The sequence below is a fragment of the Schistocerca gregaria genome, chromosome X (genome assembly GCF_023897955.1).
Source record: "Schistocerca gregaria isolate iqSchGreg1 chromosome X, iqSchGreg1.2, whole genome shotgun sequence".
Taxonomy (NCBI): Eukaryota; Metazoa; Arthropoda; class Insecta; order Orthoptera; family Acrididae; genus Schistocerca; species Schistocerca gregaria.
Genome location: NC_064931.1, coordinates 465,457,605 through 465,477,466, shown reverse-complemented (window position 1 = coordinate 465,477,466; position 19,862 = coordinate 465,457,605).

Here is a 19,862-nt window from a genome sequence, read left to right as displayed (position 1 = left end):
AAGAAACTAACTATGATGAATTGGAAGAAATGCATTGAGAAGCCATAAGAAAATGGTTTTTTTTCCCAAGAAAGTAGTGTACAGTGGAGAGAAACTATTTTTGAAAGAGGATGTGAACAGAATACAGAAAGCCTGCTTGGATAGGATTTCTTTGGCTGGAGCAAATGTTGGAATAAGAGGGACGATCTATGGAATGAAGTGTTTGGGTTGGACTGCAGTACCAAATGTTACACTGAAAACCAACCCTGTCCTTTCCTTTTGTGTTATCCCACTATGTGTTTGTGTACCTTTGTGTATTTGTTTTCTTCCTGTCTCTGTGTACTGTTTCATAGAAATTTTTCTCTTCTAATACTAAGCTACATCCACTATGATGAGGAATACTGTTATCCTCAAATATAATTTGCATTAATAATATGTTATTTACTTCGTAAAGATGTTTAGCCATTATTTGCTCTGTTTTGTTTTAATGCTCATGTGTGATGTTGATGTTTCAAATGTTATTCTCATCTTTTATGTATGTACTTATGTCATCATTCCTGTGACACTGATGTATCTGTTTATTTCTATTGTTTTGTAAAGCCTGTACTACTACATATTTATCTGTATTGTTATGTTCTTTAATAATGTATTTTGTACCTTTGTTATTGTATTCTTATGTTATAAAATTGTAATTGACTCCAGTTCATCAAATTATGTAACTTGTAAGTTACATTTCACTGCGCACGTTTCTGTTCGTCATAGTATATGGACAATATGTGAGAAGTAGGGACTGTTAGTGTTTGGACGTGTGTTAATAAGTCAGCAAGGGACTGGATAACAGCATTGCTGGTTCTAAGGATATTTCAAAAAACATTTTTGTGAGTGTACAAGTGGTGGTTTGGACTTGCTATATTATCAGCAAGACACTTCAATGGTGATTGTGCACCTGCACAGTCAAACAGATGGCTGCTGGCAATCCCTACAAGGACTACAGTGGGTCTACACCTTTGATGACTCACCAATACCATTATTTCTACAAGGACTGCAGTAGATCTGCTCTGTGATGACCTACCTACCAACATTCTTCAAAACGTCCAATGACTCTGCTGTGGGTTTGCTCTGTTGTGGCCCATTACCTGCCTGCATGTCAAGAGTCAGCACTGTCTTTCCGTTGGAAGGACAACACTACTTCTTCAAGACTGCATGGAAACCACTACTTCCGTGTGCATTTAATTTTTCTGCTCAGACTTTAAGAAACACACTGCAATTTTACTATGATGAATGATCAAGACTGTCTTTATGGACTGTGAAAAATTTTAGCTTTTGACCAACATTGTATCAATAAGTGTGTGCATTTGATATCTTTGTTATTGTAATTACGAAAAATTTTTTCAAACCTGTATTGGCCAGTGCCCAAAACAATTTGTAAATTTTTTTGTGGGGAGCATGAGGGCTATGTAAGTAGGCCGTTTAGGTTTTCTTATTGGTAACGCCACGTAGCGCTATGTATGAAAATCACTGGTTGTGCTGTGTGCAGTCTGTGGCTCGTTTGCACTGTTGTCTGCCATTGTAGTGTTGGGCAGCTGGATGTTAACAGCGCGTAGCGTTGGGCAGTTGGAGGTGAGCCGCCAGCAGTGGTGGATGTGGGGAGAGAGATGGCGGAGTTTTGAAATTTGTAAGACAGGATGTCATGAACTGATATATACATTATGGCTTTTGAACACTATTGAGGTAAATACAGTGTTTGTTCTCTATCAAAATCTTTCATTTGCTAACTATGCCTATCAGTAGTTAGTGCCTTCAGTAGTTTGCATCGCTTATTTAGCTGGCAGTAGTGGCTGTATTGCAGTAGTTCGAGTAACCAAGATTTTTGTGAGATAAGTGATTTGTGAAAGTTATAGGTAAATGTTAGTCAGGGCCATTCTTTTGTGGGAATTTTTGAAAGTCAGATTGCATTGCGCTAAAAATACTGTGTGTCAGTTTAATCTCAGTGATGTATAATTTTTCTAAGGGGACGTTTCATCCTCATATACTCGTAAAATTTTACCTTTCCCTCTTTTGATCGGTCAACTGTCAAGGCAATTCATTTCTAGACGAAAATACTCTTTAAACTACACTGGTTTAATGACATGTTAGAACCAGTAGGTTTTTACAGGAGTAGAATTTGTAAACTACTTCAGCATTGTCAGATTGTTTTAGATATCGCAAAAGGAAATTCTGCTGCTGATTAATTTCTCTTTGATGATTACTGTTGCGTTCAGTAAACTAATGGAAAACGGAATTAATATATTCTCTGTACTAATACAATTTAAATTCAGCTTACTACGGAAACATCGCGACGGCATTCTATCTTAACAAAGCATTAAACATCTGTAAGACGAATGGGCCTTTTTTAACACGAATTAGTAGGATATTACCGACTTTTGACTCCGAAAAGGTCTGTATGGTCTTCATGACCTGTATTATTCGCAAGTATTATGAATGTGACGCAGTTCATAGATAATATCATGTATTCACAACAACAAAAATATGTCGGCAGAAAACAAAAGTGGCATTATGAATTTTGCAGTAACGTAAGGTTTTCGCTGTGACACTAAGGGATACTAAAAGTAGCAAGACGAATTCTGCTCGAGCGTTGTCTTACGATTCCCTCACTGAGTTTGTATCTGCCTGCTTGTAGCTCTGCTACAAAAGAATTAAAAATCTGGCTTTCAGCGAGTCTTGAAAGGCGAACGAAAGCAGCTTTCAATTGGTAGTCAAGCAATTTTACCTGGTTAGACATCATTTTGAGGTTGAATTGTTGACAAATGTCTGTCAGACGTGTGCCGTTGGTGTAAGTGATTCGGTGTGTTGAATTTGTACCGTCGATTTTTGCATAGGTTTTTTCTGCCCCAAATAGAGAATTGAAGTCTTGTATTAGTATTTTCACGTCATCTTGGTGAATTTTGCTCATAGTTTTTTCGCTTGTGCTCCAGAGTTTTTCGACGTTTTCGGTGATTTTCTTATTGTCGATGTTTGTGGGGGCATGTGCATTGATGAATGTATATATTTTATTCGGTCTCTGAATGAGCATAGTCATAAGTCGACTGTTGATGAGTATGATTTCTTTGACAGAGTTAATGACAGTTCTGTGTTCGAGAAATGCCATGCCGAAGATTGGTGCGCATTGCCCTAACTTTTGTTGTGTTTTGGTCTTGAAGATGGGATGGTTTCCGTAACGCAAGGTTTCATTGGCAGTTAGTCGTAATTGAAGAGCAACTATGAGAAATTTTTGTCGGTAGATTTCTTATGGAGATTATTTAGTTTTCGTGTTGGATCAATGTATCGAAGTTTAGTTTTCAAATGCATGTTTTCTGCTTGTAGGGAAATTTACCAGAGATCTCCGATATTCTCTCCCGTGTTAGCCTCGACTCAGCAGAACTCGAAAATCCAGCTGCCGCTGTCAGTGGGCTGTTGTGTACCACCTGGGATAAAGTTGACTTTGCTTGCACAGTTCATGTTTCATTGGTTTGGCCTTGGTGATACCAGGACCAGACAGGACCAGAGGGTATTCAAGCCTTTGGAAGCAAATATTTTGAGCCGAGCTCATTGAGCTAACAGACGGTGACCAGAGTACCGGTGATTTTCAATCAGACATGTCTGGATTTTGGGTTCAAAGGATTGAGTAGCTGTTCAGGATTGTGTTAGTATTTGGTTCAGCCCAAGTTTTTGATTTACTCGGTACCACACGTATTTGGGAGGCTTTCCCCTATCCGCCACACGGGATTATTATTATCATTATTATTATTATTATTATTATTATTATTATTATTATGTCATCAGCAAATCCGATATGGTGTATCTTCCCACCACTAAAATGGATGTGTATTGTTCGATTCAATACTTCCAACACATAAATATGGGTTATCATTACGTAGCATTGGTACTAGTAGACATATTTCTCACTTTTTCTTAGACAATTGCTAAATGTTACTCTATCAAAGGAATTATGTGCGCAGTATAGTTGCACTCACATGTGCCATGGAGGAATTGCAACGGGTATCATGTCACTAGTCATAAGAATATTTACCAGCGATGAAATATCCATTCTATTTGAATCCCCAAAAAATGGGAACTTTCTCACAAAGTAATGTGAGATGACACCGAAATTTATCTAAGACGTAAAAATTAACTGCACTGTTTTCATGCACTCAGTAGTAGCACACAATGAAATATGTCTTGGAAGCGTATATTTCATTTCCTCTTCTCATATCGACGCCCTTGTCTTAGTATGAAGTGAGAGGCCTATAAGTCATTTCCTCTTCTCATATCATAGGTTTTGTTTTATTATGAAGTTAAAAAAAGAAACAGTTTAGGGTTCTGAAGCATAATATGACACCAGATTCTTATCGTAGGCGCTATCGGAAAAGCAAAAAACAGGAAGCTGTCCATTCTTTTATCCAACAGTCTGTTTCCTTTCGTGCACTATTACCGCTCGGAGATTCTTATTTAAGGACTTGTGGGCATCAAGTTTTTCAGCAGAGTCAGCCTTATGTTATTGTGCTAATTACGGTATGGGAAAAATGCAACAAAGACGAGCTCCCCTAGAGCAGTGAGAATATTTGCACATATCTGTATTCAGCAATGACTGCCAGCTGCCACAACATTTCACCCAATCCATGCGACAGGCAACACAACTGTGCCTGCACTTCAAACTTCATTCAGTAAGACGTCAGAAGATGGACGGAAACATCAAATTAACGTCACTTTCGGAGTCATATTCAATCCAGAATGAGGTGGAACTTGAGACAATACGTGGACTCAACTCTTCGCTGGGTGACCTATTACTGTTATTTAGGATTCTCTCCGTCCTAGGCGTAATGCAAATGGAACTTCACATTCATGAGGCGCTTTCCGCTGTTATTGACAAACGTCAGTAATTTGTAAACACAGCGACTTACAACTATGTGATGATAATGGTGCAGGTTGACAGTTGTAATGGTGGTGTTGATGTCATACTGCTTACAGTAACGGTCAATGATAGCGCACATACTTTAGCGCTGATTTCCTTCTTAAGTAAAGATAGTATGGTGGCGTCGTCGCTTCTCTTTATTTGGCATCAGCTTGAGTAATCCGATTTAACGAACGTAGTAGTCCATTAGCAAGCTGCTAATGATACAGTATGACTACAGAGATCTTCGTGCGGGTATTACATTTATTCTGCATTGAATTGCTTAACAAATATTGCCCTCAGCTATGCAATTGGAATGACTCATTACACGTTGCACTTGGTTAAGTGATCAGTTCGCTGCAGTCCTGCTTCTATTGTTCGTAAATACTTGTTTACTGACCATTCGTTATTTGACTAAAAATAAGCGCTACAATCTGATTCGCATGTATATGACATGCGTTAGCGCCGTCACAAAGCAATGACTGACGGTTGGATGGCGTTGAATTCCCGTTACATTGATGGCAAGACAAATGTTCGCAAATCACTTTTATTGCCTCAAAAGCAATTGCATCTTAAATATCGAGGGACCGAAGTCCGCAATGTCACAGCGCGTTGAAATACAGCAACGACGGCAGATGAAAATTTGTGACCAACCGGGCTTCGGATCAGGACCTCCTGCTTACTAGGCAGACGTGCTGACCACTGCACTATTTTTTTTTTTATTTGAGAAGACATTTAGCACCTGGTAGGCGGAGGCAAAGAGGGCAGGGTTCGAAGATCCGAGGCCTGGCCACTATGACTCCCCCATACTTGTCACTGAATAACTGCATTATTCCCATGTATTCTATGTTGGTTACCATATATGCCTTAAACTGGAGAACAGAATTGAAGTAGTATTTAAGGTAAAATAAATTACAGATTGCTGCCTCCAATGGCGTGCGTTCCTTGTAGAACATAACTTATAACAGTGAACAGGGTGACGGAAAAATACATATACATTCATTCAGAAACACATTCACAATTTAAGTTATTATGCACTGGATGCATATGAGGTCAGTAAGGAAGCCATATATTTTTTAGCAATTGAAAGAAATTTCGGAGCCGGAGGGGTTTTACCAAATTAGAACAGTTCTTACTTCAGAACCAACGTAAAAGAAGATTCCAGGAACAAAGAAAGTGAAGGAATAGTATTGTGCTTCTAATCAATAGAACTGTCAACTTCTTTTACAGCCTACATAAGGCAATAGACTAAAAAATGTGAAACCTTATATTTGTTATATTTCTTCAGTTTAAAATGTTCTTCTACAATATAAAACATGTACTCTTCTAAGTTCGAAGTTTTGTTTGTTAACACGTAAAACAGAAACTGTCCCAGAAGCCACGAAAAACTGTTATTCTTTGCGGACGGATAACATTTCGAGTTGGGTTGTAAAGCTTCAATTATCGGTATATGACTTTCCGCGGTTCTGTTGGTAATGGAAATTTCTTCCTATTCCAATCCAAAATTCTGATTCTATTTTCACATAAGAAGATGTGCGCTACAGTTTCTACAAGCCGACATTTGTCGCAGTATGGAGATGGTCTCAATTTGATTTTCACTAATCGTTCCGCTGTGGATATGGTTTCGTTTACAATGTCGTATCATACGGCACTAGTAGAATTCTATTGTTGAGATTTTTCCATACGCTCATCCAGTTTTTAGTAGGTCAATTTACCTGAATTGGATTGTGAAGACGATGTCTGGTAATATAATCATAGACGGTCCTAGTGTTGGTTTGTGCTGATGGAAGTCTTATACAGCTGCAATCAACATAGTACTTTCGGAAGTAATCTAGGCAGGCATCTGTATGTGCTAGATTAACAGGAGCGTTCCTGTCCCCAGGATCTAACGAGAGGAACAGAAGTTTCGTGATGCCTGTCTTGGTGGCATGTATTATTTTAAAAGCACGAGTTAGAAACAGTGTGTCACATTTAGATTTAACGCCTTTTAATTCCAAGTCCTCCGTTTTGCCTCTTCAAAGTCGCCGTGTGGAAAGATACTTTGAAGATATTTTGTTTCCAGACATACCAACACGCTGCAGCTAGTATTTTATGTGCGGTGAGCTGCAGTATCGGTAAGACTGCTGCTATATGACATATTTTGCTAAGTATGTATGTATTTATAAAGTGAACTTTCTGCAGTCGGTCTAACAATCGCATGTCATGGTCCTTTAACAAGGTTCCCATGGCATTAAGTTTCCGCTCCCAATTGCTCGTGGCCATGCGCTTGGGATTCGCTATTAACAACAATCCGAATTGGAGTCTCTCTTCAGTTACATCTAAGCAGTGCGCACCTAATGCACTATTGTAAGAACCGAGATGCAGTATTTTGGATTTAAAATTTTGTAAATTTGTGATAAGATATTATGGAACCAAGTTGCTTAGATCATGGGTCCCTAAGCTTACTCGCTACTTAATTTAACTGGGCAACACATACACCCATGATAATATTCTTCTCGAGTATGCAGCCGGATCATAACGTCTTCATGACACAATATTTCCGCGGTCCAACTGACCGCTATCTTCAGGTGAGAGTGCTGGTGCACGATCTCGTCGGAACTGACTTCCCAGCGCAAGCGGTGGCCCCTATATAGGCCGCAGAAGACCCACAACGTGTGCGCGAGAAGGTGCCGTATCTGCCCTCTAGCGCAGTAGACATACCCCACCGCCAGTGATGGAAACAGGCGAAATCGAGATATCGCTGTCAAAAAAAAAAAAAAAAAAAAAAAAATCCGGCAATAGAACCACGGACACACACCCGTGCCGGAGGGAGAACTCGAACCTCCGACGGTGGGCACTATCGAGACACAGCAGCAAACCTCTCTGCAGCACCTACCTGTATTTACACACGCTTTTCTTCAGACGCGAATTCCCATCTTTGCCTCATACCACATGATCGTTCGGATTATGAATAGTGGAGCCCTCATAAAAGAAAGCAAAGACGACCTCAGAAGAGCTACAAGTGGTGCTATCAAGAGAAGTCAAATGTGCATAGAATTTGGTGGGGGAATTTTTGAAAATCAACTTTGAACTTTCTCATTTGCCTTTCCTTTGAGTTAGTTAGGGTTATGTACTATCAGCTGTATCTCCTTACTCAATAAAAAGTTGACGCATTTATTTGGAATTTTTTATACAAACCGACTGTACTATCACTTAACCACCTGCTAATATATCTACTATTCCTCCTGAAACACCCTGGATATGGATATATGTGTGGTGTCTGTTCTTTAGGACATGTCCGAACGAAAATACACTACTAATCCGAGTTGGAAACTGGTCAGGCACAAATCTTCATCTGACGCCGATGTTCTATTTTAACGCCCATGAGAGCATGGACATGTGTCCTTCGATATTTAATTGATTAACAAGGCTGTCTATTTCGATTCGTAGTGTCTGTTCTTTCGGAAATGTCCGAATGAACAGACTCACACATACACACACTCACACACATATTTTTATCTTAAGTGCTATTCGGAAAAGCCGGCCGCGTGGTCTAGCGGTTCTAGGCGTTCAGTCCGGAACCGCGCGACTGCTACGGTCGCAGATTCGAATCCTGTTTCGGGCATGGATGTGTGTGATGTCCTTAGGTTAGTTAGGTTTAAGTAGTTCTAAGTTCTAGGGGACTGATGACCACAGATGTTAAGTCCCATAGTGCTCAGAGCCATTTGAGCTATTCGGAAAATGTTCGGCAACTCAGTGATAGTGCCGGACTGGAGCTGCATCAGCCTACTCATTTCATTACATGTAGTTGTAATTTTCTGAACAACTCCTCTTTAATAAGTGACAGCGACAGTGTCTCTCATCGTTTATTTAGTAGGTAAACTGCTTTTTTCTGCCCTAGCCTATACTATAGCAATGAGTGATTGCTCACATTTTGGATACCTCACTAGACGTGCTACTGCAACTGTAGCCAAAGGTTCAAATACCAGTGGAAAAGTATGTTTCAAGTCAGGTGGATTTGGTTCTATTGGCTCTGAGCACTATGGGACTTAACATCTATGGTCAGCAGTCCCCTAGAACTTAGAACTACTTAAACCTAAATAACCTAAGGACATCACACAACACGCAGTCTTCACAATTCAGAGAAAATCCCTGACCCCGCCGGGAATCGAACCCGGGAATCCGGGATCGGTAAGCGAGAACGCTACCGCACGACCACCAGCTGCGGACTCAGGTGGTTTTGTTCCTCCGCTACTGTAATTGTAAACGATCACAACGAAATTAAGTATAGGAATAATATGAAAGCCATGAGTTCATACCGTGGTGCTGTGCTGATGAAAAAATTAGTTTTTCACAATCAACTAATTATGAATGCATTATTAATTGTTGGTTCACACGCGCTTTTCTGCCGCTTATTGTAACTGTTTTTTGAATGTGAGAGCTGGAAGAATAGAAACATCAAATATTCACCGTATGGAATATTCGAATTCACCTTAAGTCTTCACGTTTCGAGCAAAGGCAAATATCCATCGGAGAAGCTGACAACAAAAAGCCAGGCCATGCCTCTCTTCTGGCGGATGTGCCAATGACAGTGATCTCAATGCCAATATTGTACAGCAAAGATACGTTGCTAACTCGACCACTGGAGAAGCTCCAAAATTGCTAATCGCGTCTAGTTGATACGATTTCAAAGTTTCTGTCCTATTAAGGCCGGTAAACACAAATAATTGTTTCAGTTATTAATTTATGAAATTTAGTTAGCACTCAATGCATCGATGTTTTACAAGTAATTACACTGTAGCCCCTAAACCTAGTTACAGAAATGCGAATAAGACTCATTGACATATAATGAGGATATTCTACATCTACACCTACATCTACATCTACATCCTTGAGTACCTCTATCGGTTCTCCCTTCGGTTCCAGTCACGTATTGTTCGTGGAAAGAAGGATTGTCGGTATGCTTCTATGTGGGCTCTAATCTCTCTGATTTTATCCTCATGGTCTTTTCGCGAGATATACGTAGGAGGAAGCAATATACTGCTTGACTCCTCGGTGAAGGTATGCTCTCGAAACTTTAACAAAAGCCCGTACCGAGATACTGAGCGTCTCTCCTGCAAAGTCTTCCACTGGAGTTTATGTATCATCTCCGCAACGCTTTCGCGATTACTAAATGATCCTGTAACGAAGCGCGCAGCTCTCCGTTGGATCTTCTCCATCTCTTCTATCAACCCTATCTGGTACGGATCCCACACTGCTAAGCAGTAGTCAAGAAGTGCGCGAACAAGCGTACTGTAACCTACGTCCTTTGCTTTCGGATTGCATTTCCTTAGGATTCTTCCAATGAATCTCAGTCTGCCATCTGCTTTACCGACAATCAACTTTATACGGTCATTCCATTTTAAATCACTCCTAATGCGTACTCCCACATAATTTATAGAACTAACTGCTTCCAGTTGCTGATCTGCTATTTTGTAGCTAAATAATAGGGGATCTATCTTTCTATGTATTCGCAGCACATTACACTTGTCTACATTGAGATTGAATTGCCATTCCCTGCACCATGCGTCAATTCGCTGCAGATCCTCCTGCATATCCCTACAATTTTCCATTCTTACAACCTCTCGATACACCACAGCATCATCTGCAAAAAGCCCCAGAGAACTTCCGATGTCATCCACAAGATCATTTATGTATACTGTGAATAGCAACGGTCCTATGACACTCCCCTGCGGCACACCTGAAATCACTCTTACTTCGGAAGACTTCTCTCAATTGAGAATGACATGCTGTCCATTGAGAATGACATGCTGCGTTCTGTTATCGAGGAACTCTTGAATCCAATCACACAATTGGTCTGATAGTCCATATGCTCTTACTTTGTTCATTAACCGACTGTGGGGAACTGTATCGAACGCCTTTCGGAAGTCAAGAAACACGGCATCTACCTGTGAACCCGTGTCTTTGGTCCTCTGAGTCTCGTGGACGAATAGCGCGAGCTGGGTTTCACACGACCGTCTTTTTCTACGGAGTAGATTTCTAGTCTCCAGAAAAGTCATTATACTCGAACATAATACGTGTTTCAAAATTCTACAACTGATCGACGTTAGAGATATGGGTCTTAGTTCTGCACATCTGTTCGACGTCCCTTCTGGAAAACGGGGATGACCTGTGCCCTTTTCCAATCCTTTGGAACAATAGGCTCTTCTAGAGACCTACGGTACACCGCTGCAAGAAGGGAGGCAAGTTCCTTCGAGTGTTCTGTGTAAAATCGAACTGGTATCTCATCAGGTCCAGCGGCCTTTCCTCTTTTGAGCGATTTTAATTGTTTCTGTATCCCTCTGTCGTCTGTTTCGATATCTACCATTTTGTCATCTGTGCGACAATCTAGAGAAGGAACTACAATGCAGTCTTCCTCTGTGAAACAGCTTTGGAGAAAGACATTTAGTATTTCGGCCTTTAGTCTGTCATCCTCTGTTTCAGTACCATTTTGGTCACAGAGTGTCTGGACATTTTGTTTTGATCCACCTACCGCTTTGACATAAGACCACAATTTCTTAGGATTTTCTGCCAAGTCAGTACATAGAACTTTACTTTCGAATTCATTGAACACCTCTCGCATAGCCCTCTTCACACTACATTTCACTTCACGTAATTGTTGTTTGTCTGCAAACCTTTGGCTATGTTTATGCTTGCTGTGAAGTTCCCTTTGCTTCCGCAGCAGTTTTATAACTCGGTTGTTGTACCTCGGTGGCTCTTTTCCATATCTTACGATCTTGCTTGGCACATATTGCAGCCCTTGCCACCCGCAACTTTGAGACGAAGTTATAGTAACTTCCGAGGTCCGTCACAGAACAGATGAGCTGGTATCCTTCCTGGCAGTATAACTGAAACTTGGCAACGGCGCAGAATATGTTTGGCAACTCTGTGACCGACGAGTTACTTCCTTGATGGCACAGAACTAGCCTGCTAAATTCACTTGATATTATCGTGTAATTTCAATTGAATAATGTGATTTTCTCTTGAAATGTAGCATAAGGATGTCAGTTAATGCTCTTATGTTGCGATTTATCTGCCATAAAACCGACTGGGCCAATAAGTTAGTCAATGACACCACACCTGTTCGCTAACTCCTAGGTAACGTGTTTGCCTGTTAGATGTATGCTGCCCTTGTTCACCTTACGAGACTCACTCAAAGCCAGATTTTTAATTCTTTTGTAGAAGAGCTACAAGCAGGCAGATACAAACTCAATAAGGGAACCGTAAGACAACGCTGGAGCAAAATTCGTCTTGCTACTTTTAGTACCCCTTAGTCAGAGCGAAAGTCTTACGGTACTGCAAATTTCATACGGCCACTTTTGTTTTCTGCCGACATATTTTTTATTGTTGTGATACATGATTTTATCTAAAAACTGCCACATTTTCACAATATTTGCGAATGATACAGGACATGAAGTAAATACAGACTTTTTCGAAGTCAAAAGTCGGTAATATCCTACTAATTCGTGTTAAAATATGCTCAATCGTCTTACAGATACTTAATGCTTTATTAAGATAGACTGACGTCGTGATGTTACCGTAGTAAGCTGAATTTAATTTGTATTGGTACAGTGAATATTTTAATTGAGTTTTCCATTAGTTTACTGAACGCCACAGTAATCATCAAAGAGAAATGAATCAGCAGCAGAATTTCCTTTCACGATATCTAAAACAAACTGACAATGCTAAAGTAGTTTACAAATTCTACTTCTGTAGAAACCTACTGGTTCTAACATGTCATTAAACCAGTGTAGTTTAAAGAGTATTTTCGTCTAGAAATGAATTGCCTTGACAGTTGATCGATCAAAAGCGGAAAAGGTAAAATTTTACAAGTATATGACGAGGGGGACAAGAACTTGAGACAGGACTTCCCTATCAATACAAGAGCCTGAGAGACGACTTTCCTATCAATCTCCTGGATAGTTTTGTTTCTCAAATCAACAGAGTGTGTTATCATGCATTAGCACAGATGATGTAGTTTTGCTGTCGATATTCTTATACTGAGACCGAAAGGTGTCTCAGTTGTTGGCAACAAATTCCAGCTGTGATGCACCCACCCCTTGGGGCAGAACTCATAGCCCAAAACACATTTTTGGAGCTATCAGACATAAAATATTATGTTCACACTACACTTTACTTGAGTTTACGTCTTTTGGAGGTGCTCAGCCTTTCATTTCTTCGTAGGAAGTTAACGATAAAGGAATCATAACTCGTCATCAGTAACAGTACTGCATAGGAATGCCCAATGAGCCACCTGATGATGTTCAATAAAAGTCACTTCGTTGATTTTTGTTGGTTCGAACTCAGCATGCAGAACTCCTACACCAGACTTCTGAACTTTGGCTATTGAAGGCAAATGACGCATGACGGTTAAATAGTAATCCATAACATATATATATCAGTAATCGAGGCTTCCTTAATGTGGATAATCATTCATGCCAGAACGATCGTTGTTGAAACAAGAATATCTTCTTCTGGCGTATTTTTCCCAAAAGCACTCGTTCCACACACAGTTCAAATCTTTCTAGCTGCCTCCTCTGCTTTCAACCTTCTGTTATACAAAAGCAAATATTGTGTTGCAGATGTTAAACCTTTTTCCACTTGTGACTCAATTTTACAATGCTTAACGGTAGTTCATGATTTTCAGGTATGCAAAATCCAATGCTTAGCTGTAAGATGATAACTAGAACTTCAGACTCGAAAATGAGAGTTGATACATACACTGACAGCGCGTTCACCTGGTAGGCGCCAGATTTCATGCGGCGGGTGGCGTCTGGCCGATGTCCGGTAGCCGCTGCAGCGCGAGGAAACTCTCGAGAGTAAGCTGTTGTGATCGCGACGCAGCCACGAGCTGTACTGCGGAATTGTTTCTGGAAGTACTTATTATGGCTTGTAGGTGGAATGTGAAGCGAGTTATCTTCGATGTTCAGTCAGACTCATAACTTTAGACTAGGGCCAAAAAGTGGTGAAAAAAGACATAGAGTTGCACGCGAACAGGCGACAATAAGTTTAGAATGCACTAAGATTACCACGAGACCACCGGCTCACCCATTCCGTCAAAATGTCGCAAGTAGACAACACTTCCTCCTGACACTTAGAATTGTCAGGGGTGGTAAGTTTTATTGGCCACCTTAAGTTCTAAACATTCCTTGTTGTGTCTGTTTGTCCTATATCGTGTCTCAGTACCACTTTCGAGCAACGACCCTGTGAGCGTGGTTTTTAGGGAATTGACTAGTTTGAACCTGGGACGGAGACGCCAGACCACACATGACATCTAGAATTCAGAAGAGTTCAGTGAGACTAGCGATGATATAATCAAATACTTAATGATTTCAGAGTCAGCTCCACTGCACTCCCTGTAAAAGAATCTTAATACTAACTAAATTTAGTGGAAGGGGTTCAAGGCTTTCCTATTTTTAGTTAGCTGGTAAAATAACGTCGAAAAAGCAGTTAAGTTTACCATTGGAAATTTTATTCTACTCACAAAACATTGTTTATAAATTGCACTATTGGTAAAAGGAAGTGTTTTAATGCAGGATGGTAAAAACCTACTGATTTCAACAAAAATGTGAACGAATATTCCCTGAATGGGTTTCCAAGTTCTACAATGGATCGAAGGATGACCTATGCCATATCACATCTTTAATCTAGGTTCAATTTAAGTTTCGCAAAAGAGAAAAACTATCAAAATGGTCTACAGTGACCCTCAATTATCTTTAATTACTTATCTAACTTGTCGTAAATTACAGTGGCTGATGTGGCTTCTCAATAATTGTATAACAGAGAAATCATCGCGTTTCAGATTTTTACTTCAAGTGGCAAATGTGAACACCATGAGTTTTAATTTACGATCGACACTAGTATTACGGAAAAGGGGGGTGTAACAGATGAGACTTCTGCAGTTCTGAGTGAAGCTTTATGCGCTCAAAAATGCGACATCACGTGCGGTTCATTACCTTGTCGGTGTTTACGGAGCGTCAGGGCGGCGGCCGGCACACAGCTCCGCTCACCTCGCCATCTCGGAAGTAACTCCCTCCTAACTTCTCCTTACTACAATTTAACGAAGTTGGTTAAAAAAAACTATCTGGCTTTGTTTTCATCTGACCAATCAGGGTCTCAATGTTAACCTTAAGCTCCACGTACAAAAATTCCGTCTATCCAATGAGAAACGTTATACTTTTCGTGGTGGAGCAATGTTTTTAAAGTTTGCAAAGTAACAGAGACGCGAAAAAGTCTCACGCCAAAACCTGCCGCTGGTGTGGTCCTTTTAGCGGTATCGTAAGATCTATACTGTTGTTCTGGAGGGCTCTATCTTTTAACATGGGCTGTGGGTGGTCCTAATGTAACACAGACGCGAAAAAGTCTCAAACTAAAACTTGCGAGTGGTGTGGCCCTTTTTGTGTTATCGTAAGATCTATACCGTTTTTCTGGAGGGCTCTAGCTTTTAACATGGGCTGGCGGGTGGTCCTTGACGTAACAAAGACGCGAAAAAGTCTCACGCTAAAACTTGCGGGTGGTGTCGTCCTAATGGTTAGCTGGAGACTTGGGTGTCCAGTCCGTCCCTTATCGTAGGGCCTTCTAGCTTAACACGGTCCTGCTCTCGGCTTCTGTTCTCGTTTCTCCCCTCGGAACTGCGTCTGTCTCATGGCGGGAAGGTAGGACATTAATTTAGGCATTCTTGTGGTAGTCTGTGGTATTCCATTTGCTCACTCGTTACGCGTATTACTTTGGTTAATTTAATGTCACGATTTCTTCGGAGCTATGTGAATACTACTGGATTTGTTTATCATGTCAGGGTTTTCATGGAAGGTGTTGGATTTGCCTGACACCTTACAAAGTGTATGACTCGAATTTAGATTCTGTTGTGGCCAGCCGGCGGTCAGTTTTTATGTCTAAGAATGTACATACTCGCCCACAGGTTGTTTTGAGGTATCACGTCATAGGCCTGCTAATTCATTGGGATTAAATGGGTCTCTATCGCTCTGGAACATTTTTCTGTGTTGGATTTTGTACTGGGAATACTCCATCAATACTTGAGCGCCCTGGTCTAAAACAATTCTGTTCTTCAGACATTATAGAATCCATTTCTATTCTTTGGTTTAAGATTCTCCCTTCTCAATACTCTATTGGTGGCATCACGCTTATGCCGTGGAAATTTCCACATTAATGCCTATTCCTAGAGTAATAATAGAATTTTTCCATTACCTAGGTATCTGGTCCCCTTACAAACACTTATTATACAACTGAGTCAAAGTATATTACACAACCGTAGGCGTTGCTTTTATTTGTTCTACGTTTATTCCACCTGGAGCTTGTGATTTTCCATTGTTCACATTCTTCATTAATTTACAAATTTCTTACGTGATCATCTGTTGTGGAAATGGATGTTTGGCTTCTTCCTTCAGATTTAACGTTTCTTTTTATTAATTCCTTGGTCTTCTCGGTGAGCAGAGCTTGGTAATACTTCACCCAATTCTCCAAGCTTATTAGAGTAACCCCAGTACTATCTTTGTCTTCAACTCTCATTTTCTTCAGTATTTTCCATGCTTTGCTTGCTCTAGTGCAACCTAGGTCTTCTTCTACATCCTCTCCGAGTTTCTGCCACGCCTCATTTTTTTCCTTTAGTGACGGCCTTTTATGATTCTTCCCCTTTGCTTCCGTAAGGTATTCATTAATCTGAGTGATCAACCCTTTAATACAGGTACCCTTTTTCCTTTTCACCTATTTCTTTACTTCATCGACGGCCGCGTTGGCCGAGTGATTCTAGGCGCGTCAGTCCGGAACCGCGCGACTGCTACGGTCACAGGTTCGAATCTTGACTTGGGGATGGATGTGTATGATGTCATTAGGTTAGTTAGGTTTAAGTAGTTCTAAGTTCTACGGTACTGATGACCTCAGATATTAAGTCCCATAGTGCTGAGAGCCCTTTGAACCATCTACTTCCTCTTTCAATCATGGTTTCCTTTTTTTTCACAATCTTGTTTTCTACCCCAGAGCTTCATATGCTTCCTCATGTGTCGTTGCTTTAACAGACTGATACATAGTCCCTATACTATCATCCGTGATATGTGATTCCTTGACTGCCGGCCTAAGTTGACAGATGAAACGCGTAGAATCTTTCTCCAATCTTAAAAGATTATACCGAACCTCCGACGACATCACACTTCCTAACTCCTTTTCTCTAATAGGAAAGAAGATTGTTGACGCCAGTTAGTAATGGTCTGATTCAACTTCGGGACCTTGTAAAACTCTCACGTCCTTAACAAACAACCATGTTTACTACACTGTTATGATATACTCAATTATAGATCTTAACTTCCGTGTAGATTGTTCCTACGTGTGTTGATGTACTGACCTATGCTTAAACCATCCAGCCATTATCTTTGAAGCATTCTGTTGGCGTATGTCTATCAGGCCATCACCACCGTCATTTAACAGATTTTCGTCATGCGTTTCAACAATGAACATTACTTCTGCGCTCAGTACGTGCGTTCTGTTGTCGGATTTCTTTCATATCATTTATCTTCTCGAGCAATCGCGTCAGTTCCCGTCTCTGAGAATGAGAGCAGAAGGGTTGAAGATAAGCGAAGACAGACTATTTTACACGAGTATTTTCAGGCGTCGTTGTTGATATCGAACGACTCGTCATCACAGTTCTTTGTGTGATTCGAGAAGAAGCGTTTGCTAATATTTTCCAAAAGCTTTATACCAGGGTCAGAAGTGTGTTGTAGCTAATCGTGATTGTTTTGAAGGCCAGTAAAGGTATTTTTTTCCTAACTCTTGTTTCTATTATTTTCTGAGACCATTCACCAAAGGTTTCAGATGCACCTCTTGTTTTATTTTCAGATAAGATGACAGAGGCTATCGTACAACGTAATCTACCATCCAGTTTAGCAGAAGAAAAGACGAACGATGAATGATTTTAAGGTTTGCGATAAAAGTCAGATTAGCTTTCTGAATTACGAGGGAACTTGTAAAGGGAAGTTACACATTGTTATGGCAGGTCGAGGAACTTTCGTAGAATGCTGCACTACAGTTCAAAGTGATGTAGATACATGACACTATTTTTTCGCAGACTCAGCAAGTCACTATAGACAAAGATCAGAGCATTGCGCCATCCGTTTCATTCCTCGACGAAAGAATTCCGCTCTTTGCTCACGGAGAGATTCGAGTACTGCCGTATGAATGTTCTCATCTTTGGAGAATCTGTTTTCTTCCAGATGTTCTTTCAGCTTCCAGAAAATAAGGAAAGCACACGGTGCAAGATCTGTATTCCCGATCAGCATACACTACGTCTGTACAGACACTGCCAAATAGTTGACGCTGTCTCACTATGAGTGGAAGCAACGTGAAGTTCGTTCATAAATCGCCTAAATTTGTCGGTGAATCTGTGTCATTTAGACGTTTGGCCCATAGGAATTGCACTATCCCGCCTACTTCAATTACGAAGTACATTTCCAGTTCTGAGAAATTTTACAACCACACCGCGATGCATATATCCGTTGCGCAGCAGAGCCGTGTCTGTAGGAAACCCGGAAAAAGTACTCACTTCTGACTAGTCGTAAATCTTATTCCGCATTGTGCATAGTGTGGGAAGACATGCGTAACTCAGTTTGTGAAGTCCCTAGTATGAAGGAAGGGAGTATAAAGTGTATCAGGTCTACGCAGTCTTTCAACTTTTTTGTAGGTGATATCTCAACAACACTTCAGTGAATATTTATTTTGCTCTTCACTCTGTAAATCTATCCAGTTTTAGATACATTTCTGAACAATGATCACGTAATTTGTTTTACATTATTTGTAACCGATGAGGATGGGTACGTGAATGTGAGTGAAAATAGAATACACTAACTGGAATTTAAATTGAGATTGTACCTTATGTATTTTTAAGGTTTCACATTTTCATCAGATTCTTCTCCAGCAGTTTTAGGAATGTGTTGACTACATTGAGAATTTAGCGCCTTAAATATGTGAACAGCAACAACAACTGAGGATCAATCGATAATCTGCTAAGTAATAGCATGGCAGGCGCTGTTATACTATCAAAATTATATAAATGTTCTTACTACCCGTTTAAGAGATATAAGTGTGAGATAGTAGGTGGTTTTGTAAACCGTTCTCCCTCGGTGGCAGCACCGCTCTTGTTGAAGCTATTGTCATGTTCGTAGACTTTAGCGAATTCCCTGAAAAAGCGGTATGGTAGCTCTTCGCCACAGTGAGTGAAAACTTCCATGTAGGCGAATTTCATTATTATGTCGATCTCATACTGTGTGGGCTCCGCCACGGCCGATTTCTCCACCTGTTACGTTCCTGAAGTTGACCAATTGTCCAGTCATTTCCACCCAGAGTTTTTCACATGTGTAAGGTATGCGGTATATTCCCTTTTCCAAAACCCAGTCGCCAGTTGTGTAGAGGCCTCGTCGCTACCGCTGTGGAGGCCAGGTTTGTGAGACCGTGAAGTGGCTTCTGGCAGTAAACCACTAAAACAATTTCTCCCTGCCACTATTACACAGCTAAGCCGCTGAGTCACGTAAAAGGATAGGAGAACGAATGTTCTAAGCACTCCAACAAATGAGTAACGAAGTCACACAAATGAGTTAAGGGTTTACTTAGCTTTGTGACTAGTTGAATATTAAATCTGTAACGCTGCTTGTAATACACTATGTGATCAAAGTATCCGGGCACCTGGCTGAAAATGACTTAAAATTTCGTGGCTTCCTCCATCGGTAATGCTGGAATTCAGTATGGTATTGGCCAACCCTTAGCCTTGATGACTGCTTCCACTCTCGCAGGCATACGTTCAATCAGGTGCTGGAAGGTTTCTTGGGGAATGGCAGCTCATTCTTCATGGAGTGCTGCACTGAGGAGAGGTATCGATGTCGGTCGATGAGGCCTGGCACGAAGTCGGCGTTCCAAACCATCCCAAAGTTGTTCT